At 41.1% G+C, this 26,774-nt stretch overlaps 1 protein-coding gene and 1 long non-coding RNA gene across 6 annotated transcripts in view; one reads left to right on the top strand and one right to left on the bottom strand.

Annotated features, from left to right (window-relative positions):
- Positions 1–4,576, bottom strand: part of LOC120543193 — a 6,458-nt gene extending 1,882 nt beyond the window's left edge. Inside the window, exon 1 of the long non-coding RNA XR_005636304.1 lies at positions 4,245–4,576. This is a non-coding gene — a long non-coding RNA (uncharacterized LOC120543193). The remainder of the gene's footprint in view (positions 1–4,244) is intronic.
- Positions 4,577–5,579: 1,003 nt separating this feature from the next.
- The window catches only part of rbm10 (RNA binding motif protein 10), a 367,172-nt gene continuing 345,977 nt past the window's right edge, over positions 5,580–26,774 (top strand). For 4 of the 5 annotated variants that reach the window (XM_039773885.1, XM_039773884.1, XM_039773886.1 and 1 more), the window contains exon 1: positions 5,580–5,703. The gene's annotated coding sequence lies outside the window, so the exon portion shown is untranslated. Of the gene's footprint in view, positions 5,704–16,049; positions 16,088–26,774 lie in introns of all 5 variants that reach the window. The other variant, XM_039773883.1, reaches the window with a different exon arrangement.

Here is a 26,774-nt window from a genome sequence, read left to right as displayed (position 1 = left end):
TTTCCACTCCTGATCTGTAGGCTTCCCGATTCCTGGCTTCAGTTTAGCACACTCCAGACTGAGACTTAGGTTCCCCAATGGCCAGGGTGCTGACGCTGGGGAATCCATCTCCCAAGCCTCATGCGACCTGCTGTCTTCCACGGCAAGCCATCCTTCTCTCTGGTTACTCCCGCTCCTCACAGAATGCTCAGTGGGAGTGACCACAATTGACTGCCCTAGGTGTCGGCCAAACACCTCACTAGGGATCAACTGTCCAGCTGCCTGTCCTGTCCTTATCCCTCTGCTAGCCGCCTCGCATTTCTATTTAATATTACGGGGACGTGGATCAGCTGTGGCAATTAGCAGCTCCTGGGAACAATTACGGATGCGGACGACTCCTCACCTGTGAACTTAAGTGAGAATTAGAGTTGTGTTGTTCACGAACGAATTGATTCTTTTCAACGGCTCATAAAGATGAACGATGGGAGCCGAGTCGCAGTTCGGGGGGAGCCGTTTTTTCTGTCATTCTTTTTTTCCTATGCGTGTTTCACACAGATGCACACAAATTAGCTCCTCCGCGAGACAGAACAGTCTTGCAGAGGAGGGGTGCACCCAGGTGGGGTGGGGCGGACTCACACAGGGGAGGGGCGCACCCAGCAGGGGTGCTACTGCCGAACAATGATGATAGTTGTTCATGCATCCTTCACGTGAGTACTCCACCACCCTGTGTGCCTCTCATTGGGTAGGAGCCATAGACTGTAAATATGAGGAGCCAGTGAGTAGGAGCGGAGCCATGACTTGTGCATGCTGCCGTCACATGCTTACTCCAGTAAAAATAAAAAAATAAAAAAAATAAAATGTGCGAGTGCCTCTCTGTCTCAGTGCCAAAGTCAGTAATAGCGGGTCGTTCGAAGGAATAAGACACACACGTGAAAATGAGCCAGAGGAAAAGGAGCAGCATTTGGGCTAAATGCAACATTTGTCAGAAAGTCATTTCATTTAAGTCTGGGTCAACAAATAATTTACACAGGCATTTGAAGACTCAACACCCAACACTGCAGGTCACAGGTTTGAGAGCAGAGCCAGACTCAGACAACAACCGTGACACTGATGTGTCCATTACCTCCTCTGCCTCCACATCAAGTGCAACTGCAGCCCCAGCAACCTCTGACCCCACTGGGCCCACCACATCGCCTGGCCAGGCACGACCAAAAAGAAAGCAGACATCCATCAGTCAATATTTATTACCTCCTGTCTTGACCCCATTAAGACAGGAGAAGATAGATGAAGAGCTGGCAAAGATGATAGCCACTGACTTCCAACCTTTCTCAATAGTGGAGGACACAGGATTCAAAAAATATTCACAGGCGCTCAACCCCTCATACATTCCTCCAAGTAGGAAGGCCTTAGCCCAGAAGGTCACGAATATGTATGACAGGGAGACAGCATCTTTGAAGAGAAGGGTGTCAAAAGTACCAGCTGTCTGTTTAACCACAGACTGTTGGACTTCAAGAACGACAGCATCATATATGTCTGTAACCTGCCATTTTATCGAGGATTTCCGTGTGGCCTCCTGCCTCCTTGACTGTTTTGAATTCAGTGAGCGGCACACAGCAGACAACATTGCACAACAGCTGCTTAGTGTTGCAGCAGAGTGGTGGGTGGACAAGAAAGTAGTGTGCTGCCTAACCAATAATGCAGCAAATGTTACTAAGGCTACACAAACCATTGGATGGACGCACCTTCCATGCCTGGCCCATACTATTAACCTGGTGGTAAGAGATGCCCTGCAAGCTTCAAAGCCCATCACTGATAAGGTGAAAGAGGCAGTGGAATACTTTCACAGAAGCACCGTGGGGGCACAAAAACTGAAGGAGACTCAACTACAAATAAAGATGGAGGAGCTCCGACCAAAACAGGATTGTCATACAAGGTGGAATTCCACCTACTACATATTGAAAAGCTTTATTGCCAGTATAAATGCCATAATCTCCACCCTGGCCGTCACCAATGCACAATCTTGCAACCATTTGAGGATGTCACTGTGGAACTCAGTGCAGAAAGGTATGTAGCTCAGTTGGGCAGCAGTATATTTCTTTAGCATGCATGCATAGTACCTGATAGTAAATTACAAATATTTTATACCATATTAGAAATCTGTGTAATACACTGGAGTGTATATAATTGTCAGTAGATTTCTGTAGCCTGCAGGCCAATGTCCTGATAAAAAATTATGGATATTTAATACCACTATAGATATCTGTTTAATATATTGTAATATTTATCGTTGTTTCAGATTTAAAAGTGTAACATTAAAGTGTTTTTTTTTTACCAGCTACTTGACAGCCTCGAAGGTCATAGTGCTGGCCAGGCCACCGCTGATTTTCGGCGAAACACTACAACAGTGGCCGCGCAAGGTGTGATTGACAGTCTGTGTGCGAGTATCTCATCGCGATTCCACAGGATTCATGCCAACCACATACAGTACTAGCAGATACTGCTGCACTTGACCCGCGTTTTAAGAGGATGGCCTTCCCTGATGGCAGAACAGCAGATGAGACGTTTCAAAGGCTGTCAACTGCAGCAGCAAGAATTAGCAGTGACACACCCATCCAACAGCAACCAGCTGTGGAAGGACTGGAAGGAGCAGGCAGTGGTGCTGGATCAATAGTTTGGAGCCATTTCCATGAGGAAGTAAGAGTGGCAACAATAATTCACATTTTATTCTCTAAAAATCTCTAGAATGAAATCAGTCTGATATCTCAGTCTAAAACTTCCACCAGCTGTAAATCACTGCATTTAATCTGTACATACTGCACATGTGCAAATCTACTATTGTCACTTCTAATTAAATGCTAAACTGCATTTCATTACTCTGTTCTCTTACACTGTGTAATGACAAAAGTTGAATCTAATTTAATCTAATCTAATCACATAAAAATGGTATCTCCCATTGTTATATCTCCCACCCCTATGAGCAGGTAGCTGGAACAGTGGAAGCCAGAAATCCCACCGCCGATGCTGTCATGGAGGTGCGAGCCTACCTGGAGGAGCCTCTTCTTCCAACACATGAGGATCCCCTCAAGTGGTGGGAGAGTCGAGCCCCTGTTTACCCCAGGCTTAGCAAGTTGATGGCCAAGAAGCTTTGTGTTGTGGCGAAATCAGTTCCCTCTGAGAGAATATTCTCGAAAACTGGACAGATAATCTCAGAGAGGAGAAGTCGCCTTAAGCCCAAAAAGGTCAGAGCTCTTGTCTTCCTTAATGCAAATTTGCCCAAGAACAAGAAAGAGGCAGAAAAAGCCATAAAGTAAGGAACTGCTTTGTATTTATTTACATTGCATTTTGTGTTCATTTAAGAGTTGAAGGGGCTGATGTCCTATTTGCAAAGTTTACAGTAGTAATAGTAGTAGTAGTAATGTAGACATTTCCATTTTATTTATTCTAATTTTATCTACAGTATATATTTAAAACTTAAAATTTTTTTGTTTTCTATCAAAATGTTCTTGTGTGATAACAATGTTCTTGTGTGGAAGTGTTTGTAGTAAAAGCTGTTTTGCACAGAAATTCATTGCAGCCAGCTTTGTTTTTGATGTTTATTTGTGAGTAGGTATTGTATGAATAACATAAGTCAACGTATCTTTACACATACACACACTTTGTACTAAAGGTAAATCCAAAATAGTGATGTCACTGTCTAAGCAGAAGGATGTTGTGCAACCCTATGGAATATAGTCCACACATGACAAATGAGGTAATAATCAATATTTCAGAATAATTCAAACTCAGATATTGGTGTGTGATATCTGAGTTTTAATTATTTAACTACAAATCTCACCTCATCATTCCTCCCAGTGATTATTTCCAGGATAAACTGAGATGCCCCCAAGCTGGCGTCTTGAAACTGACTAAATATTTAAAAAGAGCCAATCTGAAAGGAACGGATCGCCAAGATCCGGATCCCCTCAAAGAGCCATAAATCCCATCTCTAGTGAGAATCACCCGCATCAACGAATCACCCTGGAAACCGATCCACCACACTTACCACGCCCCCTCTACAGTAAGCCGCGAGTGCTGCGATTATTTATTTAAAACTGGCCCTCTTGACATGAGCTGTGGACCTGCTATACCACACAGACATCTTTTAAATAACAACCCACCACCTGCAAGACGCATGAACGCACGCCCACACAGTCTCGAAATAGCCCCCCTACCCCCAGTTAAGACAAGCAGACACGATCATAAGGTGTAGGATGAGAATGCCTTACCTCATTTATAGCTTTTGCCACCTCTGTTTCCAAATGTGTGTCAGAGAGTCGACAGCCTGAGATTTGCTCAGCAGAAAACTTTCTGACATTTCTCGCAGAAAACCCCCTCGCTTCTCCGTGTTGATATGACAGACACTCAGATATAATTTTCGATGACAGGCCTTGTTTTGCTATCTCTAAAATCACGTCTGAGTACTGTTCCAACGTCATGATGATGGTCCAGTCTACACACCAGTGACCCGTGTTTGCTACAAGTGGCGCATTACCTGACCAGGTTGTTGACCTACAAAAACGTCCGGTTCAAATAAAATAAATAAAGGCAGTTTTCTCGTTCTCGTTTCTTGCATTTTTCTTTTCTGATGTGCGAAAGAACAAAAGGAAAAAAGTAATTGTTTTGCGATTTTTATTTTTCCTTTTTAAGTTGAAAATCAAAAAAGTTTCTTTTTCTCTTTTAAATGATATTTTCTGAAACGAAATTTCAATTACCAAAAAGTACACGGACCTTTCCACGTTCTCGCTTCCAATACACCACTCGTTGAAAAGCTGGGATTGAATCGTGTGATGTATGTTTAGCTCTCACTGTTTTTCTGGTCGGATTTGAGTTATGGGCTACTCTTTTTGTTTTCATGCTCCTACGTTTATTTGCGCATTCAGTTCGTTTTTCCGGTTTCTGATTTTTTTGTCATTTCAAGTTTTTTTTGTGTATTCTGATTTGTTTTTGCGTTTTCTCATTTTCTTTTGCGCATTCAATTTGTTTGTGCACATTCTGATTTGCTTTTACGTTTCCTTACTTATGTTTGCGTTTCCAGTTTGTTTTTGTGTTTTCTGATTTTTTTTTTTACATGATTTGTTTTGCACATTGCACTTCAGGACTACCGTACAAACCACTCGTTTTGTTTCAACCGTTTTCTGTAAATCGAATAAAAAAGTTCAAGTATTTTCTGCGTTTTTTTTCTCATATTACACCTTTAGTGTCCTGTTCCAATGTGTCCATGTAAATTCTGAACTATTGTTTATGGGAGGGGCAATGCATAAGAAGGCAATATCCTCGTTAGTATTTCACCCTGCTCTGCAACAATGAACCAAAGAGAAATGTTTTGTCCCTTTAAGAAGGATTGAGAGGAACAGTTACTCAACTACCAATAACGTAGGGCAGCCAATAAAAGCAGTCCTTTCCAGAGCATAGGGAGAAATGGTCTATCGGAAACTGAGTTGGACGTATTTGGAGAAGGGAGCAATCCAATCATCATTAAAAAGTTTGTACACACTGAGAGACACTGTCCAATCAAGAGGCCCCCTAAGGGGGTGGTATTTTGAGCTGTTTAGCCAATCAGTACCTACTGCACAGCTTGGACTCCACCTTACAGTGAAGCCATTTTATTTTGAGTAGGCTGCTTCTGTTGGTTTGGTTAAATTACTTGGCTTACAATTTAACTAACAAATTTTACATCGCAGAAAGGTTAGTATTGTTTTCGTGAATGTTTGTTTATATTATGCATCTTTTTGAGTATATTGACGAAAAAATAGTAAGATTGTGTGCTTCAGAATTTATTCCTTCGCTAGAATATGTTTAAAACAATATGTATTATTATCTTTATTTATATGGTATCTCGATGTCAGACTAACCTGAGAATAGTGTGATGCTTCTTAAATGTACAACGTGACGAACTTTTAACAGTACTCACTTTCTTCACATTTTTATATTGGTTGTGTGTCTAGTGGAAGACAGCTGTGTCGTGCGGCGCCTGCTTTAGTGCGGACAAGGAAAGGCGTGTTGCAGTTTCATAGCACTTGAAGTTAAAAATCTCACTAATTAACACAGTGGTAAACCAGCTTAAATGATATCGATGACAATTAATGTCGAGGTATCGCGTTAAGTTCGAGTTATCGCGCGATTTAATTGTCCCAGTCTACCCAAGAGGGCAAGGCGTTTTGTTTATTTAGATTTTTTATTTTCCAAAGGGCGTTTAGGATTATTTTCACCCTTGCCAGTACCATAAATTGCCTTTTGTGATTAGTGCACATTTGCAGTGTACCTGATTTCATATTTTAGGGTTTTAACGCACATTTTACATTTGGAATGTGCACACTTAAAAAATGACGTAGAGACAGGTGTATTACTTTAGGTTACTGCAGAAATGTTTATATAGATATTAACAATAAAAAGAACGTTTAGAGATGTGGTCATCACTTTTTTTTTTGCATCTCAGACCAATTTTCTACATACCGGCCGTCGCACGCACATAATAAAGTACATACAACTTGCTGTAACGCAGAATCAGTGGACACCCTGACCTTGTTTCCCTGCAACGAAGACGGTCCCATCTATGAGTGGTAGGAGACATTGACACCCGAAGTGTGTTTTTTTTGTGTCCTGCCCGTTCAGTAATTTCATTTTGGTTGCTGTCTTTGCAGAAAAACTTGCTTCACGAAGATAGGATATTGGAAATAGAAGCAGGGTTTGCAGGGTTTTTGTGGCGATCTCGGGACATTCCGCCAGGACGGCGGCAGAGTTGAAGTCTCGGACATACTTTTAAGGCCACCTTCATTTGCTGTCGCAAGCAGTTAATCTTCTTCCAGCACTGACAAGGTCGATTCACTTGGCATGTTCACAAATGGGTCATGGATCCGTTCTTTCCTAGTTCGTGGGTCTTTTTTGATTGGGAAGTAACGCTGAAAGATAGGTGATAGTGCACCAGTTGGGAGAATGAAGGGACAGGCGCAGTCTCTTCCAAAATCACTGCTAATGAAACATGTCAAATATCCCTATGTTCACTTGTCGTCTCCACAACTCCAGTTTGACTTTGAATGCAGCCACTTTATCTGCCAACTTGAAGATTGTTGTCGTTCTCCCCTGAAGTGACAGTTTGAGTTCATTGAGCGGAATGAATGTGTCACGCAAGTAAGCATGTGCTGCCAGTGGTGACTGTTCTTTTAAAAGACGTTTCTGCAGCGGCTGTAGTAACTAAAATACTCTGGCCAGCCATCTACCTTTAGAAAGCCACCCACCTTCTATGTATACGAGGAGACGTTTGTGCTCTGCGTCCATCTCCTCACAGAGCTCCTCGAACAGACTCAAATTAAGGGCATATACTTTGATGTGGTTAATAATTGTAATAACATCACTCAAAATGCTGTTAAATTCAGGTGGCATTTTTCGGATAGCCAGCATTTCTCTGTGAACGGCACATTATGTACATTGGCATTCAGGCGCGACCTCCTTGACCCGAGTAGTGAAGCAAGAAAGCTGTCCAGTCACGGCAGCAGTTCCTGTCGATCTAATTCAGATTTCCTGATAGGTGATCATTCAAAGACTTGAATAGTTCTGCAGCTGTGGTGTTGTTGGCAAGAATAATGCATATATCATATCCTCAAGCACATCCTCATGAAATGTAAATTGCACAAAAACATTATTGCTTTGTTAACAACCGTAGACTTGTCAACCTGGATTGTAGATTCATTAGTCCTCTCTGACAATTGTGCCTCAGGGTCTTTTGCTATTCCATCAGTTCCAAGTGATGGTGCTAGCTGAAAGAGGAACCTGTGCTACCTTTTTAATTGCAGCTTCTCAAAAGCCGCTTTTCCACTGCATAGTACGGCACGACACGGTTCAGTACAGCTCACTTTTGCGGGACTTTCCACTGGGAACAGTACCTGGTACCTGGTCCTTTTTTTAGTACCACCTCAGCCGAGGTTCCAAGCGTGCCGAACCGTTACCAAAATGTGACGTGTAAACTGTGCTGGTCACTGATTGGCCGGAGAAAATCGTCATTACTGCGTCACTGGCTACTCTTTTCTTTAAAGGTACAGACACACGGAAGTTTCGAAAGTTCTCCAGCCACTGAGTGTTTGTAAAACCGGGAACAATCACATCCCACCACTCTGAAGCACGGTTAAATGTCCAAACAGATGGTCTGTTGCGACTTTTTTGCAAAATGTGGAAGATCTGTAATATACAGAATCAGCATTTTAATGTTACACTGGCAGTTAAGTTCATTTCATGCTTTGCAACAGTGATAAAAGTTAGCTAGTGATGTGCTTTTTTTAGATGCTTAACCTTGCGCGTCATCGAGCTAAAGTGTTGTCGTTGTCTGCGTGTTGTTGTAAAGTTCCACGGTGTCACTGCAGTAGAGGCGGCGCAACTATAACGACACGTGAATAATCCCGCCCACTCTAAAGCGGTACTAAACTGCAGTCGAAACGCATACCGAGCTGAACTGAGCCGAACCAAGGTGAGCTGTACTGAACCGTGTTGTGCCGTACTATGCAGTGGAAAAGCGGCTTTAAAAGGTCTCTACAGATGTCCTTGGCAGCAGGGAGGATCAACTCCTCACCAATAGTAAAAGGCATTTTAGCCTTAGCAATACTGTTAGCCACCAAGCATGATGCTTTCAGTGCAAACAGATTTGTTGATGTGGTGGCCTTCAACAATTTGCTTCTGTCCTTCGTGTTCACTTATTTTCCCTTCCAAAAACTCTAAAGGCTTGTCTTTTAATGCAGGGGGCTTGGTTTCTGTGTGGTGAAGCAGTTTTGAAGACTTCATGGCCTCATTGAATAGTTGGTCGCCACATATTATACAGAGTGGGCTTGGAGCCTGTCACCTTCCATGATAAACCTGTAATTTAAGTAGGACTCTTGGTATTTTCTTTTAAATGCAGATTTCTTTTTTGGCATTCTTTTTTCAAAGAAGCTCCTCAGCGATGTTTGTTTCTTACTCATTTTAGCTAGGATTAGCTTGTGGGCTTAGTTTATCGGGCATCAAAACTGTGACAGAGACAAATGTGGGAAAGAAGCACAGACGGGGGTTATTTGGTCATGTTTCAAAATTAAGCACTGTGCAGACTCCGATAGTCAGTCAATAAAATAGAAATAAAAATATTTTTTTTATTCTTTCCGTGCAGCCTGGTAGTGGTCCGTGGCCTGGTGCTTGGTATTCAGTCATAAATAAAATCCTGTTTTATAGTAGGGTTTCTTAAGATTTTTTTAGTTCCATAATCATTTCCATGGTCTCTGAAGAGTTTAATTATATACAGGATCCTGTTTGTAGTACTGCTGTCCCCCCTGTGTGGAGAACACTTGGAAAAGTGAGAAAAGCGCTATATAAATTTAAAGTATTATTATTATTATTATTATTATTATATTATTATTACAGGCAGTCCCCGGGTTACTTAGATAGGGACTGTAGGTTTGTACTTAAGTTGAATTTGTATGTAAGTCGACCAGGTACATTATTTTAATAAATGCTATTGTTGACCAACTGTAACCAAGTGCTCTTCCAATGAATGATGAAGTTTCTCCTCTCTCTGACCTTTTTATTATTTTCAATGGTGATGGTTTTTCTCTTTTTTACTGTATCACCAGCACTTGCATCAGATTTGTGTTTCAGAGACATTCTTTAAAGGTGAAAACAAAAGGTTAAGATGAGCTCTTCTGCACAGCACTGTACACACTATCCCAGCAGGATGGCACTCGTCGTCAACACGTCTGATGTAGATATAGATAGATACTTTGTGAATTTCCCCTTGGGATTAATATACTCCTGCAGCAACATACTGATAAAAAAACAATATTAAATTAAAGAGTAATAAAAATGCAGGTATGCGGGTGGAATTGAAGAGTCGCATAGTGTGGGGGAGGAACGATCTCCTCAGTCTGTCAGTGGAGCAGGACAGTGACAGCAGTCTGTCGCTGAAGCTGCTCCTCTGTCTGGAGATGATATTGTTCAGTGGATGCAGTGGATTCTCCATGATTGACAGGAGCCTGCTCAGCACCCGTCGCTCTGCCACGGAAGTCAAACTGTCCTGCTCCGTGCCTACAATAGAGCCTGCCTTCCTCACCAATTTGTCCAAGCGTGAGGAGTCCCTCTTCTTTATGCTGCCTTCCCAGCACACCACCGCGTAGAATAGGGTGCTCACCACAACCGTCTGATTGAACATCTGCAGCATCTTATTGCAGATGTTGAAAGACGCCAGCCTTTTAAGGAAGTATAGTTGGCCCTGTCCTTTCTTGCACAGAGCATCAGTATTGGCAGTCCAGTCCGATTTATCATCCAGTTGCATTCCCAGATATTTATAGGTCTGAACCCTCAACACACAGTCACCTCTGATGATCATAGGTTCCATGAGGGGCCTGATCCTCCTAAAATCCACCACCAGCTCCTTGGGTTTGCTGGTGTTCAGTTGTAGGTGGTTTGAGTTGCACCATTTAACAAAGTCCTTGATTAGTTTCCTATACTCCTCCTCCTGCCCACTCCTGATCAGGGCTCTGTCGCACGTGCAACCTAATTTCTCAATGGTGCGACTACAAAAAATCAAAGGTTGCACCGGTGCGACCTGCCGTTCGAGGGGGAAAAAAAACGAAACTTCGTGACTCTTAGTCTCCCTGTTGTTCAACAACAGACACACATTAGGCCCATATCGTGGTCTAAACCAATCGGAGATAGTGAAGGGCGGATCCTGCTCCACCCCCTCTGATTGGCCGTGGTCCAGATATTCCTGTACGTGTGTGTACGTTTGAAAATGCATGCGATGCAGTCAGACAGAGAGAGGTAAGTAGCCTATCAGGTAAACAGTGGATGTAGCCGCGGATTATGAGAGAAGATGAAAAGAACGATTGACAGCTTTTTCGTTAAGAATGTTAAGTTATGGCCTGATCCGTCCGAAAATCATAACCAATGCTCTGACACGGAGCCATCAACCTCCCAAGTTATAGCAAGCCCTGGTCCGGAGACGGCATTAGATAATGAGCCACATACGATCGAGTCCGAGCCCACTGAAATTAAAAGGGGTAAAGTGTATACATTTCGAAAAGAGTGGCTTGACCAGTTTCCCTGGCTAAGATACAGTAAAGCCGATAATATAATGCACTGTATTTACTGTAAAGAGTGTGGGAAGACCATGGCCGGCAGTAGTGCATTTGTGACTGGTTCTAATACATTTAGAATTGAAACGCTGAAAAAGCACAATGCATCTATAAAACACATTACATGCCGCGATAAATGCACTGCTCAAGTGTCCCTCTCCCCGCTGCCTTTCAGCGGCAGGCAGCAGCAAACAGATCATCAGACGAGGCTGAGATGATAATTAAGTTTAACGTTGCCTACAATATTGCAAAAGAAGAACTTCCCTTCACTAAATTCAAGTCCAAAATAATTCTTATGAAGAAAAATGGCTTGAACGTAAACCCGACGTACAGCAATGATGTCGCGCGCCAATTTATAGGCGCCATCGCAGATACATTGAAAAAAGACGTCTGTGCAAATTGCGAACAGTGCGTACATGGCATTCCTGATCGACGGAGACACAGATATCGCCACAAAGGAATGCGTCATTGTGTACGGTCGTATCTTTCGGAGAGGAAGACCGGTGAATATACTTATTGGACACATTGAGGTCGAGCATGCTCATGCCCAAGTCTGGAAGATTTTGATGCTAGAGAGAGTGTGGCCAGCTGGTTTAGTCAAGGCCAAAGATCAAGAAGGTCAAACTACAGGAGTTGGCCATCCGAGGGGCATGTGACTGCAATGGAGGATAGTCCATAAGACATTGAGCCCTGAGATGTTCAGTTTGAAGCCCTTAAAACACTTAATTTAGATTTTCTTTTTAGTTAATTTATCTTGAGATTTTTTAAGTTTAAATTTCAGCTCAGTAAAGCACTTTAAGCACCAACACTTTTTCAGTAAGTTACCTTTCTTGTAGAATTGTGCTTGCCTTCAAATAAAGAACTTTATATTGACCATATTGTTAGTTAATCATTTACAAGTCAATATTGCCTATATGGACAGCGATTTTTTTTTTTTTTTTTTAAAAACAAACAAATAAATAAATAAAGTTAATGTGTAAAACTGTGGTGTTAAATGTGATGCGGTTGAAAATTTGGATGCACCTAACTTTTGTGCTGGTGCACCTAAGAAAAAAAGTTAGGCGCACCAGTGCAAAAAGTTAGTCTAGAGCCCTGCTGATGCAGCCCACAATAGCAGTGTCATCACCGTTTGCATGTGGCAGGACTCCAAGTTGTATTGGAAGACCGATGTAGATAAGCTGAACAGGACCGGAGAAAGTACAGTCCCCTGCGGTGCTCCTGTGTTACTGAGCACAATGTCAGACCTGCAGTTACCAAGACGCACATACTGAGGTCTGTCTGTAAGATAGTCCACGATCCATGCCACCAGGTGTGAATCTACTCCCATCTCTGTCAGCTTGTCCCTAAGGAGCAGAGGTTGGATGGTGTTGAAGGTGCTAGAGAAGTCCAGAAACATAATTCTTACAGCACCATTGTCTCTGTGGGACAGAGAGAGAGATCGGTGTAGCATATAGATCAGGGGTGCCCACACTTTCTCGGCTTGCAAGCTACTTTTAAAATGACCAGGTCGAAATGATTTACCTACATTAAAAATACTATATACATAAATACATAGACAGACTGAGTATACTTTATACATAAAATATATGTTGTTGTACCTTGCATAACTGAATAACCTTTAATGCACAATAATTCAATACATTTATGGTCACTACAGTATTTGGATTTAATAATCTTCATGTGGGAAAAGGCTGACTCGCATAAACAAGTAGAGTTGAATAATGCAGTCAAGGAGGTAGCACATTTCCTCTGTCCGCTTTGAGGACAGATGTTGCATTTTTCATTTGAAAGCATTAACTGAGCTAATCATATTGACCATGGTTTTGTCTTTCCCTTGCAGCTGTAAATTAAGCTCATTCAACATGTTGGTCAGATCTGAAAAAAAAATGCCGTCTAGAGGCCTTTGATCGTCATTAAGTTGCTTGTATTCTGCATGTTCAATGACAAGGAGAAACTCCTTTTTCTCCGGCCAGAGGTCTTGAAATCTCAGCAGGAATTTCTCCCTAGCCATCTGCCTCAACGAAGGCATCTTTTATCATTTCTCCTTCTTGGAAGGACTTCTTATGCTTAATGATCGAGTGACTCACCCGGAACGATGCTTCGGTGTGTCTGCCTTTGCTTTTAAATGCAGCCAAGTGAAAAATGATGGCTGTCCTATTAACTGCGATTTTAGTTCCCTCTCCTTTCTCTTTCTCAGATCGTTTTTCAGAAGGAAGTCCGTTTCGTAGTTTTTATAAACAGTTCGAAAGTGTCTTTTCACATTTTCCATCTTTGGAATTGCAATGATAGATTGACAGATCAGACAAACGCACTTCGATTGTGACATTGTGAGAGAAAAAAATCCTCTTCCAATTCCACATCCAGCCCTTACCCTCCCCAAACAATTTTTTATTTTTTTTTTTTAAATCTCTTCTTTAGTCGATATAAATTGGAAGGCTAATTAGATCACAGCCGGAGTTTTGCAGTAGCTCGTGCATTTAATCATGCTTGCGAGATGACTAGTGTGTTAGAAGAAAAGAGATCTCAGACTGGCCGCCCTGTTTGTCAATCAAGTGGCAAATGCCATAGGGAGGATATATAGACTAACGTTTAAAAAATTTTCTTTTTGAATGCAACGCAATCTACCGGTCAATCGCGATCGACGTATTGGGCACCCCGATATAGATGATGGCATCCTCCATTCCCACCTTCTCCTGGTATGCGAACTGCAGAGGGTCAAAAGAGTGGTGGACCTGTGGCCTCAGGTAGTGAAGCAGCAGCTGCCCCATGGTTTTCATCACATGTGACGTCAGAGCGACTGGCCAGAAATCATTCAGCTCACTAGGATGTGATACCTTTGGGACTAGGGTGATGCAAGGTGTTTACCAAAGCCTCGGGATTCTCTTCTGTTCCAGGCTCAGGTTGAAGATGAGCTGTACAGTAGAGAACTCCCCAGCTCCAACACACAGGCCTTAAGCAGTCGTGGCGATACTCCATCTGGACCCACTGCTTTGCTAGCACGAAGTCTCCTCAGCTCTCTGCTTACCTGGGCTGCTGTAATTGTGGATGGGGATGTCTCTCCTATGCTGGTATCTGCAGAAGGATGGGTTGAGGGTGCAGTACTCCGAGGTGAGAGTGGGTTATGGTGGTCAAACCTGTTAAAGAAGTTGTTCATCTGGTTTACTCTCTCCACGTCTCTCTTGATGGTGGCACCCTGCTTCAAGCTGACGAGACAAGTTCCTGCTATGTGCGTAACAGTATAAGCAAGCTTGCTATTGAGAATGAATGGGAGCGGTGGTGGGCGATTCACCAACCGCCCACCACACAGTCACCTCCACTACAGTATGTTGCCTGCAGCGTCCGCCCACCAAGAATGAACACGGTGCAGCCAAAGGCGAGTAGTGAATCGCCCACCACTGCCCCCATTCAACAGGCAGCCACCCGAGGCACACTACAGTGCTACCCCTACAATCCCCCTCCACCTTTAGTGGCATCCGTTCAGCCACAACCGGGTCACTGCTTGCAGCATCACCAGCTGCCCACCGAGAACGAACGGGGCAGCCATGTGTGGTGGGCAGGCAGTGAAATGCCCACCTCCGGTCCATCCAGGCTGCATCCAGTCAGGAGCAGTAGCTGTGGTGGCATGGTGGGCGGGCAGTGAACCATCCCATCAAGCCTCTGTCCTGCACACAAGTGATAGCTGTGGCCCCAGTGCCTATGGACCATGGGGTCACCACTTGCTGCCGGGAGCTGCCCGAGGGACACTACACTATACTGTGTGAGCAGCAAAATCATCCCCCTCGATCCTCCGTCCAGCCACTACCTGCAGCGTCCCCAGGCCGAAGATGATGGAGCAGCAGTTACTGAGGCGCATGCATCGCAGCTGCGGCCCCGCTCGTAAGTCGAGGTCAGATGTCCGTAACTTGGGGACTACCTGTATTATTAAATGTGTGGATCTGTGACAATAATAAATGAGTTTCAGATGTATTTAATTTCTGATGGAACAATATAAAGCGTCAGCACCTCTAAATCCGAGACCATGGTTCTCAGCCGGAAAAGGGTGGAATGCTCTCTCCGGGTTGGGAACACATTACTGCCTCAAGTGGAGAAGTTCAAGTATCTCGGGGTCTTGTTCACGAGTGAGGGAAGAATGGAGCGGGAGGTTGACAGACGGATCTGTGAGTTTATGGTAGTAGCAGATGACTCCCATTTTGCACATGGGGGATATGTCTGAACTGTTGGTAGGGTGGCAAGACAGGGACCTTTATCCTGTTATGCATTGAGGGGTTTTTGCCGTTATTACACTCAAATTATATGCCCATAAATAAATGGCTATTACTCCTTTATTGTAATATGGCAGAAGAGTAGAGAGTACAATAGTACAAGGTAAAAACATTTTTGTTTACATCTAGATCAACTATATAAAACACACAAAATTAGTGCCTTCGGGATTTCTCTTCATAAAAACTGTATATCCAAGACATTTTACATTGCACAATCCTGTAATCAAGTTCCTTTTGTGTCCCAATATGCCAGCTATGATTGTATCAAGTTTATATGTCATCTAATAGCATTGCAAAATTATACTGTTTGGCACAGAGTGTATATTCAAATATACATATGCACTATCTGTTAAAGGTTTGCAAACACCTCAGTTTAATGTCTTCATGTTTCATAAAAATCAAGGTATAAGAACAAGTTAGCAGTGGCAAATGAAAAAAATAATTCAAAGAATCATTAAATGTGCAAAATGTTATTTTGTTTAAATGTATAAACAGGTATGTATTGCCAAACTTTGATAACCCTGTTGATTTAGAATGCCAGTCACTCTATTAGGGCCCTACGAAAACTGTTTTATTTTTTCACAAATTCCATTTTATTTGTTTTGACTTTCTATTTTAACCATTTTATTTTTCCTTGATTCAGATTTTAGGATTAAGTTTTTAGTTTTTTTTTTTTTTTTAGACAGATAATGTGGAGCTTAACCATGAAGGGCTTTAAAGGTGAGAAGAATGATTTTATATTTGGTTCTTGAAGAAACTGGTATCCAATGCAAATCATAGAGGACAGGATTGATGTGAGCAGATTTTTTTTTTATTGTGTGTAAGTAGACTAGCAGCAGAATTCTGAACATATTGTAATCTATTTATATACAGTGCATCCGGAAAGTATTCACAGCACATCACTTTTTCCACATTTTGTTATGTTACAGCCTTATTCCAAAATGGATTAAATTCATTTTTTTTCCTCCGAATTCTACACACGACACCCCATAATGACAACGTGAAAAAAGTTTACTTGAGGTTTTTGCAAATTTATTAAAAATAAAAAAACGGAGAAATCACATATACATAAGTATTCACAGCCTTTGCTCAATACTTTGTCGATGCACCTTTGGCAGCAATTACAGCATCAAGTCTTTTTGAATATGATGCCACAAGCTGGGGCACACCTATCCTTGGCCAGTTTCGCCCATTCCTCTATGCAGCACCTCTCAAGATCCATCAGTTTGGAGGGGAAGCGTCGGTGCACAGCCATTTTAAGATCTCTCCAGAGATGTTCAATCGGATTCAAGTCTGGGCCATTCAAGGACATTCACAGAGTTGTCCTGAAGCCACTCCTTTGATATCTTGGCTGTGTGCTTAGGGTTGTTGTCCTGCTGAAAGATGAACCGTCGCCCCAGTCCGAGGTCAAGAGCACTCTGGAGCAGGTTTTCATCCAGGATGTCTCTGTACATTGCTGCAGTCATCTTTCCTTTTATCCTGATTAGTCTCCCAGTTCCTGCCGCTAAAAAACATCCCCACAGCATGATGCTGTCACCACCATGCTTCACTGTAGTGATGATATTGGCCTGGTGATGAGCGGTGCCCAGTTTCCTCCAAACATGTCGCCTGGCATTCATACCAAAGAGTTCAATCTTTGTCTCATCAGACCAGAGAACTTTGTTTCTCATGGTCTGAGAGTCCTTCGGGTGCCTTTTGGTAAACTCCAGACGGGCTGCCATGTACCTTTTACTAAAGAGTGGCTTCCGTCTGGCCACTCTACCATGCAGGCCTGATAGGTGGATTGCTGCAGAGATGGTTGTCCTTCTGGACGGTTCTCTTCTCTCCACAGAGGACCTCTGGAGCTCTGACAGAGTGACCATCGGGTTCTTGGTCACCTCCCTGACTAAGGCCCTTCTCCCCCAATCGCTCAGTTTAGATGGCCGGCCAGCTCTAGGAAGAGTCCTGGTGGTTTCAAACTTCTTCCACTTACAAATGATGGAGGCCACTGTGCTCATTGGGACTTTCAAAGCAGCAGAAATTTTTCTGTAACCTTTCCATGATTTGTGCCTCGAGACAATCCTGTCTCTGAGGTCTGCAGACAATTCCTTTGACTTCATGCTTGGTTTGTGCTCTGACATGAACTGTCAACTGTGGGACCTTATATAGACAGGTGTGTGCCTTTCCAAATCATGTCCAATCAACTGAATTTACCACAGGTGGACTCCAATTAATCTGCAGGAACATCGAGGATGATCAGGGGAAACAGGATGCACCTGAGCTCAATTTTGAGCTTCATGGCAAAGGCTGTGAATACTTATGTACATGTGCTTTCTCAGTTTTTTTTTTATTTTTAATAAATTTGCAAAAACCTGAAGTAAACTTTTTTCACGTTGTCGTCATGGGGTGTTGTGTGTAGAATTCTGAGGAAAAAAATGAATTTAATCCATTTTGGAATAAGGCTGTAACATAACAAAATGTGGAAAAAGTGATGCGCTGTGAATACTTTCCGGATGCACTGTACTTAGTCAGTAGGTCATAAAACAATGCACTGCAATAGTCCAGATGGGTAGTGATGAAAGCATGAATGAGTGTTTCACATCCTTCACACTGAGGAAAGAATGCAGATGAACAATGTTGCGGAGATTAAAAAATGCTTTCTGTACTATTGAGCTAATATGTGGTAGAAAAGTAAGAAGCTGATCAAAGATGACACCCGAATTACGGACTGATGCTGAGGGTTCAACCAGGGTCCCATCTATGTCAATTTTTAGCCCACGAAGGGTAGAGAGGACAGATTTGGTACCAACTAATAAGATTTCTGTTTTATCAGGATTGAATTGTAAAAAAATATCTTTCATCCAATGATTGATTTCCCAAATGCAGTCAGTCAGTGCAACAGGTGAAGATGTTGCAGTTGCATCATCACTTACATAAAGTTGTGTGTCATCGGCATAGCAGTGGAAGCTTAAACCATACCGCTGAATAATCTCACCTAGTGGGAGCGTATAGATGTTAAAGAGGATTAGACCTAGAACTGAGGGATCCTTGAGGAATACCTTGTGTGAGTGAAGTAGTGGCAGGTTTTTTTTTCCTAATGAAGACGTAATACTGGCGATCACTGAGGTATGAGGTGAACCAAGAAAAAACAGCACCAAAGATACCATTAGCTGAAAGTCGGGACAGTAAAATGTTACGGCTAACTGTACCAAATGCTGCGCTTAAGTCAAGGAGAACTAGAATAGTGGCCATCCCAGAATCTGCGGTTATAAGTAAGTCATTGGCTACCTTGAGTAAAGCCGTTTCTGTGCTATGTACGGCTCTGATTCCAGATTGTAAAGGCTCAAGCAGGTAATGCAAGTATAAATAATCATTGAGTTGAGTAGCAAACTTTTCTAAAATCTTAGCCATAAATGGAGGATTAGAAATTGGGCGATAAAATTTTAGCTGTAAGGGATCTGAGCTAGGTGTTTTTTTTTTTTTAAACAGGGTTTACAGTAGCAGTTTTTAAATCAATTGGAACCAAACCAGTGTGGAAACTACAGTTGACAAAGTGAGAAATGGGAGCAGAAAGTTTGTCAGTGCAAGCCTTAATCAGTAAAGTAGGGGCAGGATCTAGGTGGCAGGTAGATTCATTTAATTTAGATATTACTTTAGCAATACAAGTTGGTGTAGTGTGGTTAAATTTAGATAAACTGTAGATTTAGAAGTATAATCAGTCGACCGAGATGAGGAATTGTTAGTAGAGAAACCTGGATATGTGGTCATAATTTTTGACTGAAAATAGTCCAAAAATAGATCAACAGAGGAATAAGGATTTTTAGCAGCAGGTTGACAAAGTCTGTTAACTGTATTAACTCTTTTAGGGCTAAATTTGTTTTTGTTTTGTTTCTTTTCTCCCAGGGCTGAATACCTTTCCAAAAAACTTTTTTTAAAAAAAGAACACAAAACAATAGTTTAACATATTAAATCAACAAAAAATACAGTATGTATTTTTGACTAACAATATACCAATATAATATACCTATATAGTTATAACAATATAACTATATAATTTAACATATTATTTCACATACTGTACTGTGCATGTTACAAAGCAAAGTCCTGCAAAGTATGATAACGCTCAAAGCAGCCATTTGCATGCATTGTCACGTTGCACTGCTTACAATACGTGTTGCACTGGTGCCTCTTTTTCAGTTGTCTGTTGCTGCACACAACACAGTCAGGCTTGTACTTTTTGTCCTCATATGTTGCAGGAAAGTGGCGCTCAGTCATCCTGTCTGGCACTCCTATTTGTGATGGCCTTCCTCGCTTTGCCAAAGGCAACACCACAATAATCTGCCAGTAAGCTGTCGACCACCTTCTTGCGGAAATCTTCCGCAGTCATAGTGTTGTCACTGTTTGCCTGCTTGAATAATATATATCCATTTGTGAGTGCAATCTCACACATGCGATGGTACACAGTGTGTTACCACTTGGTGCACTTATGGCCATAAGCATATGACCCCAGCATCTGATCCAGTCGATCAACTCCAGCCATTTTACAATTGTACTCCTCAAGTGCAACGGGCTTGTCCAGCTTCCTACCTTCTAGGTTTCTCTTTGAACAAATTACTTTCTCACATAAATTGTTGATGTGAATTGTAGTAAGACAAGTCCCCCGTTTGACATTATGCCCTGCCAATGCCACCAAGTTATCCGCCCACATGAAAACAGGATTGTCGCCTCTTTTCATATTCAGCTTGTCTGGCCTGAACTGTAGAGGCATGTGTCTCCTGTTCACCTTCACTGTGCCACAAGCTCAAATTCCCCTGCTCTGTAGATCCATGAACAATTCTGGTGATGTATAAAAATTGTCCATGTACACAACATGACCCAAATGGTCATAGTCCTGAAGCAGCTCCAGCACAACCTGACTTGTCAAGGGACAGTTCTCTCTTTGAAAGGAATGCTTTCCAGTATAAGTAATTTACTTTCAGGCAGAAACCAGTGTTTGCTTCTGCCAGTACAAAATCCTTTATGCCATACTTTGTGGGCTTGTCTGGCATACATTGGCGGAAAAAAAGCCGTCCCTTATATTTTATCATTGATTCATCCACAGACAAATCATGGCCAGGCTGCTAAAATTGTTTATATGTTGGCTCCACTATGTCAAGCAGGGGCTGAACTTTACACATGGGGTTATAGCCTGGCTCACACCCCTTGGGATTTGCTTCTGGTTATCATAGAAGTGAATGAAGCTTTGCAGCAGCACGTACCTATCACGCGGCATAACCTGTCCAAAGCCACCAGGTGACAAAGTATGTTTGGACCAATGCTCCCTGAAATTATATCGCAGTCTAGTCCCATCTCTATCTGCAATACCGCAAAGCCCTTCATCTCGTTTTTTGTTGTGGGTTTCCACTTGGAAAAACGAGAATGCGGAGCAAGCACATCCCGCTATTCAAAAAATTGCTCTGCATACTTGTTTGTTTCGTCTGATATCAGCTGAAACACTGCCTCAGGAAACAACAGATTGAAATAGTCCAGCGGCTTGTAATCCGTTGTGTCCAGCAGCAAGCCGTGCCTTCTTAAGTCCGGTCTCCGATCGGCTGATGCCGGCTCCTCAATCTCTTGCTCGATCTCCTGATCACTGTCAATGAAATCCGAAAAATCAGAGTCCGACTCTGCGATAATGCGCAAAATGTCATCAGCCGAGTGTTTTCTTTTCTGCACTCGCTTCGCTCCCTTGTGAGATGTTAATACCATCTTGCCTTTGTTTGCATTTGTTTACATATCGCAACTCACGCACATATAAGGATCAGTTGCTGAGTCAATGAGTTTAACATTCCTCCAAGCAGAGCGGGAACGCCTGTGATGTGACAGTGAGTTTTGTTGCCATTAACAGCTGATTGTCTCCCTCTATCCCTGGATGTCAACTTTTGTTGACATTCGCCCTCAACCCCTCCTGTCGACAAAAGTCGACATCCACCCAAAAAGAGCTACAAAGAGATCTAGGGCAACAAGTACCAAAGTCAATAAGGGTGGAATAGTACTTTGAACGTGCAGCCGATAAGACACATCTGTATTCCTTCAGGTGTTCGGTGTAAGCCATGGCATGAACAGCCAGACCAGTTTTCTTCCAGAGCCTTTCCAAGTGCCGACCCGTTTGTTTCATGGTGCGCAATTCTGCTGTAAACCATGGAGATGTCCGGGTAGTAGGAACAACCAAGGATTTAATAGGTGCATAATGATTTTAAAATTTGTGACATTATTGTGTGACATGTGGAATTATAAAGAGAAAATTTGCATAGGGCAAGACAACCCTGAAACATCATGGAGACAGGAAGCACCAACAGACCTAGAGAAGGATAACTAATCAATGTTCTTGATATTACGATAGGTTATTTTAGATTTAGACTGAATTTAGTTTAATTTATGCTCTCCCTAAAATTAAATCAGCTTGTGATCTGAGATACCAATAACGGTACCAGATGTACAGACATTCTGCAGACCAGTGGAACATACATGATCCAGAATATCGCCCTTAGCATAGGTTGAAAAACCAACATGCTGCACAAAACTGAAACAATCCAGTACTGAACGTAGCTTACAAGCAGATGAACAGTCAGAATCCACATTCAGGTCACCAAGGAAAATAACAGCAGTAGACGTGCCACAGACAAGAGTGAGTATTTTATAATGTTGAGAGAAAAAATCCGGCTGAAGCTTGGGAGGCCTGTAAATTAATATAATGTGTAGTGAATCCTTTCCAGTTTGACAAAGACTTTTCTCATTTTCTGGCAGCACAACTCCTTGTTCACAATGTTTAATAACGAAAGAATGCATCTTCGTAATTTTTTTAAGTGGTATGTCTGACTCGCATGGACACAAACTGGCGTCTTGCATCTGACTATTTTATTGTTTCCTCTGTTGTTACCTGAAGGGGAAAACTTTTTGATCTTAATTTCTCCTTGTTCTTGAGATGGCTTTTAGATTTCATGTGGTCACTGCAAGTATCTTTTTGTGTCCAGTCTATGGTATGCTGCAAAACTTTTACAGAGAAGTTGTTCACCAGATTCGTAAAAGTGGCCAGGATATTGTTGTGCCCACAATTTTCCAGTTAAGCTTGTGTTTCTTAGTTTTTTCAACATAGTTAGGGTATCTGATACTGCTTACTTCGACATTTCTGTCTCGTGCAGTGAGCTAAGTCACTTGCCTTTAACTAGAAAATATATATAGGAAATGTGCACCAACAGATAGAGGCATGAATGATTTCTACGAAGAACTACGTTAGCTTCAAAAACAACAAACTAGATAGTATTATCTGCATGATAGAACTACAGATTATTCAATCGTTTAATTTATTGGGAAGTTTTGTAACAGTCACACCTTCAGTCTCTAAATTCCGCACGTTTACATTTTTAAATTTAAAATCAGTTTTTAAGCATCAATTCCGTTATTCCGTCTGTTTTCCGCATCGTGGAAATCATGGGGCCCTACTCTATGCAAGTCACCAAGTCTACCTCGGGCAAAAGAACGCCCAGACCTTCACACTTCCCCTCCTTGTTTGACAGTTGGTGTCACACACTTGGGAACCATCCCTTCACAAACTCGATGGCATACAAACACCGTATGTGACAAAGTAAAGATTTCAATATTTTGATTCATTGATCTGTAAGATTTTCTTCCTGTTTGTAGTAGTCCACAGCCATATTTCAAGGCGTATTTTGTCCTTTAAGAAATGGCTTTCTTACTGCCAGTTGCCTTGTCAACCCTGCAGGACAAAGTCTCCTGTTCACAGTGGAAACTAAGACTTGATTTTTAAAAAAAAAAAACGTTAAGCTGTGAGGTACCTGTTACTCAAGCTGGTGATCCTCCGAAACATGTCTTTTGATTGGGTTGTGACTTTGGGTCTGCCAAATCTCTTTTCAGAATTTATTTCAGTTTCCAATTGCCTTTGGATAGTGTAGGATACTGCACTCACTGACACTTTTTTTGGTGGTTTCTGTAAATTAAAGGTCTACACTTCTAAGGGTGGTAATGCTCTGTCTAATTTATTTTGTTAATTGTTGTTTTCTTGCCATTATTACTGGAATATTGTCTAAGGAGCAAGGTTATTATAGTTTTGCCTTTTTATATTAGTTTTAATTTCTACATTTTTTCTGACCTTACTTGGAAATTCAGTTTAGTTTTAGTTTTCCTTCATCGTGTATTTTTTAGTTTTAGATTAGTTTTTATTTCACAAAGACATTTCTATTTTATTTTGTTTTAGTTTGGGCAATCATGGCATGGAGCTCCTATGGAGTTAATTTTTGTGTCACAATCAGACAGAACTGTACATTTAACAGATTTGGATATAAGTTTAATGTTGGTGGAAGCTTACTACACTACATGTTTTACTATCTGGGTTTGTTTTTGTCTGATGATACCAAGCATAATCAAAACTAGATACTGAATATGAACAATTTTACGCAATTTTATAATTTTTAAAAAATTTTTTTATGAAAATCATGGGGGCTTAAGAAGAATAGGACTCTTAGACTTGAATCAGTGTTGAGACCCCACCTAACTGTGTTGAGGGAAACAAAGAAAAACAACCTTGTAGTGTCAAGGTTAGGGGCAGTGAGATTTAAAGGACAGTAAACCCATAATGTGCAGAGTAAGAGCAGGTAATAGGAGTACAGACAGGCATAACAGGACAGAGACAGCATCCAAGATTAAGAACAAGATATACATTATCTAAACCTGTTTATTCAGTGTAGGATCACAGGAAACTTAGAGTCTACCCAAGCAGGTTTAGATGTAATATAAAGTATAAAATATAAAATATTTTAAAATAGAATTCTGCTAATGGATTACTTTCACTATATTGGGTGTTTTGAGTTGTGAATATGAACTTAAAAAAAACAAATTTAATAAATATAGAATAAATACAAAAACCCATTAGTATTTTTAGTTTTTCATCACTTGGCAGACTTTCTTCGCCTACCTACCTTTGTTTGTATCACTTCATTGTTAAATGATGTTTTTAAAGCAAAAGTGATTGGTCAGCAACAATATGCTGATCTTGTATGATGACCTAGTCAATCTCTTGATCAGTGTCGTTTTATTTTCAAAAACCGGGAGTGATCTTCCCTTGACTTTCTTGTATACTCGGATATGGGGATGGATATTTGAGGAGTAAACTGCAAGACAATGATTTTATTTTTATATTATGTACATTAAGGAGCCATCAACAACACATCAAGTCAAATTAATAATATATACAACAATTAGTATAAAAGTAAAGTTGAATAAATTGGACTCTGCAGCTGTATGAATAAAAAAAAAATTTAGTATGTGTTCAGGTAAAGTACCACTTCTGGGTGATGGATTTGGCCCAAAAGTTAATACAGATCAACAATTGTGGCGTAACAACCACATGTCGAATTTAATCTATCTATCTAGTTGCGTTTTTGAGTTAACGTGTTTACACACACATGCGTACGCGCACACATACAATTCCAAAAAAACTGTATTTTTCGACTCTGGGAAGTCTATAACGTCAAGATTCATCAAAATATCGAGGTCGAATTTTTCCATGATTACTATACTTCCTCTATACTTTGGATATGAGAAGGTTAAAACGATTTCTCCTGTGCGAAGTGACAGATGAATTGCTGTCAACAAAAAGCAGTCGCCTGAGAAATAAACTGAAATGTTACTCACTCGTGATTTTTATGCCCATAGAGTAAACGTTTTGTTGACCAACACGTTCTGATTTCAGCCATTTGAATTACATCTTCATATACAACAAGCGCAAAGAATGTCGGCATGTAAATCTTTCTATTTCACATGCTTTACGCACCCGCATTCAGCTTGTTCTGTTAGTGCAAATGCTGTGTGAACAGCCGCCCTCCGTCACTGGCCGCCGTTCACTGGATGAATATATGCAGGTGGCTCGTGGTTGAAGACTTTCAGTTTTAGAGTTAAAACTTACAAGAGTTAAAGACTAATGGCAAGAATATTCATTCAAAAACTAAAAATATTTTAGTAAATTTATTATTTTATTTCAGTTAGTCTTTACAGCTATTTTAGTAGTTTTGTTTAGTTTTACTTTTCGGTTTTGTTATTTTATTTCAGTTTACGAAAATGTTTAATTTAATTAGTTTCTGTTTTGATTTTAGTTTTTGTTAACTATAATAACCTTGCTAAGCAGTACTTCAGAGAGTGTAGTAACACATTCTGTTACAACTCAGCTTTAAGACAGAAGGTTTTTTAAGTAATCAACAGAACTTGGGACACCTGTGCAGAAAGCTTAATTTACTTTATTTGTTGCAGAACATCTGTAGGTTGTAACCTATTAGTTGTTCCCTGATGAAGGCTTGTTGAAACATTGAAGTAGCCTTTTTTCAGTTTTTGCTAACCTATACTTTAAATTTAAACCTCTGGCAGTTTAGTACTTACCATTCCACCATTTTAAGTTATTCATTGCATTTCAGCTGAATACATTTTTGACCAGAAGTGTACATATAAACACTGTATGACTCTGAAGCAACAAGAAAACAATTTCTAACTACAGGCATGTACCTATAATTTTGTACTTATCCAAACATTTACTTTCAGAATTATTTTTCACACATTTGCAAGTAACCTTGGGCACAAGGCAGGTAGCCCTGGACGCCAAATACTTTTTTGCTTCACTTTAAGTAAACGTCACAATTAATAAAGAAAAAGTGAAATTTTAATGGAACACATTGTTTTCATGCAAAGCGCGTCACAATTATTGCAACGCTGATCATTTTACACATTGCTAATGAACTGTAAAAACTATTTAAAAAAAACTACTGGAACAATATGTACAAAGTGCAACTGACACTATGGACGAAACTTAGTAAATAACTGAGCCAACTGCGCTTGAACTGGCTGCACGCAAACACACAGAGGTAAGTGCTGATGCTTGCAGGAAAGTCTTAGTGCAGCTTGCGTCACAGAATTGCACAGAAACACAGGAGATTGTAGAAACAGGAACTTTTATTCAAACACTTCAAACATGTCTCTTTCAGAAGTTAAACGAGCTCAGTATGCAGTTAGTTATCGATTAAACAATAGACTAACATCATAGGGGAGCACAACCCCCAGCAGGAGCAGAGAATATCTGGGGGAGGAGAGAGAAACACAGCAATTGGCCAAAAAGGACAGGTACTGTTCAGGCTTTTAAGTAAGCGTAGCATCGTGTGAGAAGCCGCAATCGAGAAGACGGTGATTTATTTTTATGGTGGAGATTCCAGGGACGCACCCAGCCTTGAGAGACAAAAACAAAGCAAACCGGTAATCAAACAGCAAATAATGTAATGAAAACAAATGAAATAAGAAAACAACGATACCACCCCTGCTCCCCATATGGCAATTACACATTAAATACAACAAAGCACAAACAAAACACACACAGCAAAAATTACGAAAA

Source organism: Polypterus senegalus, chromosome 13 (assembly GCF_016835505.1).
Source record: "Polypterus senegalus isolate Bchr_013 chromosome 13, ASM1683550v1, whole genome shotgun sequence".
Taxonomy (NCBI): domain Eukaryota; kingdom Metazoa; phylum Chordata; class Cladistia; order Polypteriformes; family Polypteridae; genus Polypterus; species Polypterus senegalus.
This window is presented reverse-complemented; position numbering and strand designations above follow the sequence as displayed.